Source organism: Schistocerca gregaria, chromosome 2 (assembly GCF_023897955.1).
Source record: "Schistocerca gregaria isolate iqSchGreg1 chromosome 2, iqSchGreg1.2, whole genome shotgun sequence".
NCBI lineage: Eukaryota > Metazoa > Arthropoda > Insecta > Orthoptera > Acrididae > Schistocerca > Schistocerca gregaria.
The window spans coordinates 520,918,487-520,924,486 of NC_064921.1; positions in this window are offsets into that span (position 1 = coordinate 520,918,487).

Sequence of the window (6,000 nt, forward strand, 5' to 3'; positions counted from 1 at the left end):
TGTGACAGAATTCAAGTGGAGGCCAGCAGAACTAAAGTTTTCAGTCCTGATACATATTCTACCCATGTTCAGCATGATGATGAAACTGCTTTAAATTCTCCTACTGTGATGTCAGTAGCTCAGGTGAAAATGGCACTAGTTGTATTTGAGGTGAGCAATTCAATACATAGTGATGCTGACAACAATTGCATAACAACAGAACCAATAGTGGAGCGATCATCTCTGGATGTCAAACCAAATGGGCAAAATATTTTATTATTGTATAAAATAATCTCAGACTTCTTGCCACGTCACTTCAAGGAAAAACCCTGAGGTTTAGACAATTACCTCCATCATCTTTGTCAGGAGCAACTGACTGTCAAAACTGCCGGAGTGATGGCCTATATAGCCCAAAGATGGTTTCTGATTGGTCTGCAATTATGTCATGCTTTCAATGTTTGCGCTAGTGTCTTACACAAAAAGAATGTCGTCTTCCCTCCAGGGACTCCCCCTCTAGTTCATGAAGCATCTCCATAACTCTCACATGTAGATCAAACCTAACAGTAACAAATCTAGCAGTTCGCCTCTGAATTGCTTTGATGTCTTCCTTTAATCTGACCTTGGGGGGGCTCTCAAACATGCAAGCAGCACACATGAAAGGTTCTCAATAGGTTTTTTTTATATATATAAGCAATCTGCTTTACAGATAAGCCATATTTTCCTAAAATTCTCCCAGTCAACCAAAGTTGACCATTCAGCTTCTCTACTAATGTCCGTATGTGCTCATTCCATTTCATATTACTTTGCAACATTTGCAGATATTTAATCAATGTGACTGTATCAAGCAGTACACTACCAATTCTGTATCAGAAAATTATGGGACTGATTTTTCTACTTATTTGTATTAACTTACATTTTTTCTAAATTTTGATGTAAATAAAATAGAAAGAAACTTCCACATGGGAAAAATATATTAAAAACAAAGATTCCAAGACTTACCAAGCGGGAAAGCGCCGGTAGACAGGCACAATAAAATAACACACACGCAAAATTTCGAGCTTTCGCAACCGGCGGTTGCTTCGTCAGGAAAGAGGGAAGGAAAAGGAAAGATGAAAGGATGTGGGTTTTAAGGGAGAGGGTAAGGAGTCATTCCAATCCCGGGAGCAGAAAGGCTTACCTTAGGGAGATATTGTGCCTGTCTACCGGCGCTTTCCCACTTGGTAAGTCTTGGAATCTTTGTTTTTAATATATTTCTAAGTTTTGAGTTAGATGTAATTCATCATACCTTCTAGAAATTTTGTCTAAGTCATACTGTATCCTCCTACAATCACTCAACATTGACAAGTTTCCATACACCACAGTTACATCAGCAACAGCCACAAATTGCTGCTCATCCTCGTATGACACAATGTTTCACTACAAAGTGTTTAATTCTTTCATAACCCATTCACTCAGGTTAACTTGCAGAAAATAATGGGATATCTTAATATGCTTAATGCTACTGATTTCTAAAATTTCTGTGTTACAAACAGTTTTCCAGCATATCTACCAGCACTTTGGCATTCACTCTGTGGGCAGGGTAAGACCACACATTATGAGCAAATATCCAAGACAACAAAAATGTGAATGCAACCTCCTGTAGGCAGTGGCAATGGCCCATACAGAGCTACTGCAGTCAACTGTCTAGGTTCCTATACTGGGATGCTCTGTCTTAAGCCCCGAATAGGTACAAAAGCTGCCCTCACTTCTTGGTATTGATTACATGCCCTGATTCTCTTCTGTACCTGCCTCCATACATTTTCAAAGATGACAGTTTCTTGCAACTTTAAAGCACACTTTCTTACTTCACAACATTCACAACTCTCATGTGATAAATCAATGAGTGCTTCTGTATGCTGGTCTGTAAAGCAGAGCTTCCAATCTTCCACATGAGCTTTCCTCCTATGGAACAGAATACCTTGATGAAATTCATAATATATACCTACCTTAAGGTTCTTTTGTGAATCTGGAATTTGTTTCACACAGTTCAAGTGCTTGTCCTGATACTGCTCCCTACACATTTCCCTGCAAATTCGCCATATTGCAGTTTCATTCCTGGTTGTTTTAGTTAAAAACACTTTGTGACCCTCTGGAATTGGCTCCTGCCCTTTGGGCTGTTACCCAGCATACAGTCTCGAGAGTGTGTCCATAATAATAGATCTCTCACTTTCACACACCACATCTCCAAATCTGTTGTACATTATTTCTCACTCAGCATGTGGAACATTTTAGTTACAATTCCACGATTGTGGTAATGGTTTTGAAGAAAATGTTAACACCAGTTGCAATTTTCTTTTTATTTTAAACCATGACTGGATTTGGACCCCAAGGCCATTACCTAATAGTATCTAGATAGTATCAAACAACAAAGTACAATAAAATTAGTCAAATAGCAAAGAATGTAACAATAAGTATCATTAACAACAAATTAAATATGAATATTTAAATGTCCAAAACAATACATCCACACACTTCATAAAGGCAATAAATTAAGAAATAATGCAGTGTGAACTCGTCTCCTATTAAAATACATATATGTTATATAGACTAAACCACTTTGAAAAACAACACCATAAATACTCCATAATAACATGATACAGTATGAAGTCAGTTATTCTCTAGGAAATAGACATATTGCTTCTGAACTTACAAGTGAGGCATCCTGAGAGGGCACAGGATGACTGCTGAGATGTGGCAGCAGCAGCACTTCAACAGGAGAGAAGCAAGTAACAAGTAAGGCCTGTGGGGAGCAGATAGGTAAGCAGGCAGACACAAGAAATGAGATAAAAGCTGCCAGAATGATTTAAAATTAAATAAAAGCAAAACAAACTGTAATTTAAAAGACTGAGAAGGGTTTATAATCAAAATATGTGTGAAAATCATTATTATGAAAAGAGAAAGCACAAAAGATGACGATTCAAATGGCTTTAAGCACTATGGGACTTAACATCTGAGGTCATCAGTCCCTTAGACTTAGAACTACTTAAACCTAACTAATCTAAGGACGTCACACATACCCATGCCTGAGGCAGGATTCGAACCTGCGACCGTAGTAGCCGCAAGGTTCCGGACTAACGCACCTAGAACCAGTCAGCCACAACGGCCGGCAAAAGATGACGCTCAGAGAATCTGTGATGTACCAAAATATTATTTGGATACCAATGATAGTAAGCAAATGGAGGCAACAAATGATATCTCTGCATGCAAACACTTGTGTTAATACAATATGTACCCATAATGAACTGAACAAGGTCTGCTGTTCACAATAAATGGGTCTTAACACTACCAAAATTAATTCATTGTGATACATCAAACTCATTCCGAAAGGCAGCCATGAAAATAATGTTTTCAGGCTTTTCTGTTCATTAAGAATATTGCTCGTATTGTGGTGCTCATGGTTGTTGATTTCAAATTTCCTCAGATATGTCTGTATGGGTACCTTTCTCCATTTTATGCAAAACTGTGAGGTTACTGGCAATATTAGTGACACTGTGTCAATTTGAAATTGAGTGAAAAGCAAAGGTAGAGTTCCTGTCTGCCTTTTTTCTCCCTTTTTCTGTATGCTCTTTGAATCTAGTTTTAAATTTTCTGCTTGTCTGCTGCAGCTGTTGTAAATCATTTATTAAATGCATGACTGGTTTCATAATTTAAATTACATCATAAAGTGAAAAACCTGATTAAAAAGAAGAAACAAACCATAAACAGTACTATGCAAAGACCATATGACACTGATCAAAAATGCACCCGCAAGATTGAATACTTTCATTACAGTCGTCAAGCCACTTTTACATTCCAGTCCATCCCTTTCTTTAAAATTGGGAAAATTTCACAAAAAGCTATAATCGTGGATTAAAATACAACAATTAAATGGGAACCTATGAACAAACTGTAAGAGAAAAATGATTTTAAAAAGCACAGGAAAGAGGGAGAAGGGAAAGATGAAATATAGAGTAAACAGTACCTCAGTTGAAGCCACAGTGGGATGGGCACTGCAACTGCCACACACGAACTGACAGGATATCAAAATACATGTCCTGAGTTCTGTGAAAAGCGGTGCATATGTGGAAGCATAAATAACATCTGATAATCTTTAAGGAAATGGCTGGAAACCAGGTTTAGAAAGATAAATATATTAATAAAGGTAGCAAATGTCAAGTGAATATCTCATAGACATAGGGATAAAAGCCTAGATCCTGTTGGGGGCCATTTACAAAAACATAACATTTAAAATTTAAAAGATCTGACAAATTTGAAAAAAATAAAGTTTTTAATTTTAAAAAATCAAAAAGGTGAATAGCTTCAGTGAAGACTCCAAAGAAGAGGAAGTATGGAAGAGAGGGTGAATGAAACAAGCCATTCATTTAAGTAATCAAAGTTAGCCAAAATGGCTTTATGCCTTAATTCAGTTTGAGAATTAAGTGGGTTTGAAAATTTTCTTAATGAACAGAAGGTCTACAGTTCTTCATGATATTGAGAACGTTATTCTTGCATTGTTCATGCAAAATTGTAAGAAACTGAGTGACTCATTTCAGATGAACGAGAGCTCAAGGCAGAACTGGATCCCAAACCAGAAATGTGTTCCTTAAATCCAACTTCAAAGGAACTTCCAGTCTGGCCTATATACTTAGACTAGTACTCATCACTGGTGATGTTGAAAGCACCTGACGACTTCTGCGGTTCCTGTTCAAACCTCTAGCTGTGTTCAAACCTCAACCCCTTACTTGTAGAAATGAAATTTGCTGGGACAATATTTTTTTAGCAACTGTACACCCACTCTGTTGAAACCATTCCATAGTACAGAATCCTAAGATAAGAAATGACCCTATGGCCGTTATCCAGCACAGGGAATAATGTAGATGAAATATCATGTTGAACCTGGGTCGGAGCAGTTTGTGTGTGGCAATGGCAACATTCCATTCCAGTGCTGCTTCAGCTGACGTACTGTTTATTTTATATTTTGTCTTCCCTCTCCCCTCTTTCCCATGCTTTTTTTTTTATATATTCTCTCATCCCATTCATTCATAGGTTCTGGTTTCATTGCTGTATTTTAATCCATGACTATCACTTTTTTTGTGGAATTTCCCCAGTTTTAAAGGAGTTGGGGTTGGACTGTAAAAGTGGCTTTCCGACTATTATGTAAGTATTCAGTCTTGTGGACATGTTTTATCACTGTGATACAATCTTTGTGTAACACTGTTTATGGTAACTTTCTTCTTTTTAATCACATTTGCAACTGATGGTGTAATTTGAAGTACAAAATTGGTTAGGCCTTTCATGAAGGATTTACAACAGTTGCAGCCATTTTTATCCAACATGCAAAAGTTTGTCTGTGGATGTCTATACATTAGACTGTTATATTTAATATTTGTGGGAATCAGATCATCTTCATGCAATAAATCCTCAGTCATCCCCCTGCAATCAGAATCTTGCTTACTGGGAGAATGTTGAGTTTGCACATTCAGCAGGGGTAAAACAGAAACTTGTTAAGTAACTGTAATGAAATGATGTCACATAGATGCTGTACCATGCAACACTCTTCTTCTGCATCCAAATGAAGTGCAGCCTGATGGATAGCTCGCATTCAGATTTCCTGTCGAATACAAATTTGTACATATTATCATTTTCCTCAATAGGTGCTTCTGTGTGTTTCACTTGTTCTGCTTTATCTAGTTCCAAGTTCTACCCTACAGAAACAGTCTCAGCCACATCCTTTCCCAAGCCCCTTTTAAGAGCCGAAATATCCCATATTTGTGAACTAATTGTTCTTCCATTGACTTTCTGTCATCCTAAGTTTTGTTCACGTTCATTGAATAACATTGCAATCCTGAAAATATTGCCGCCTTTAATTTTGTCAGAAACATCTTGGTGTGTGGCATTGTCATCCAGGGGGATGAACCCTATGGTGCACATGAGTTGCTCACATCAGGATGCTCCCAGTTCCACATATCAAAGTTAACCATGGTGTCACCAAGGTAAGAGTTG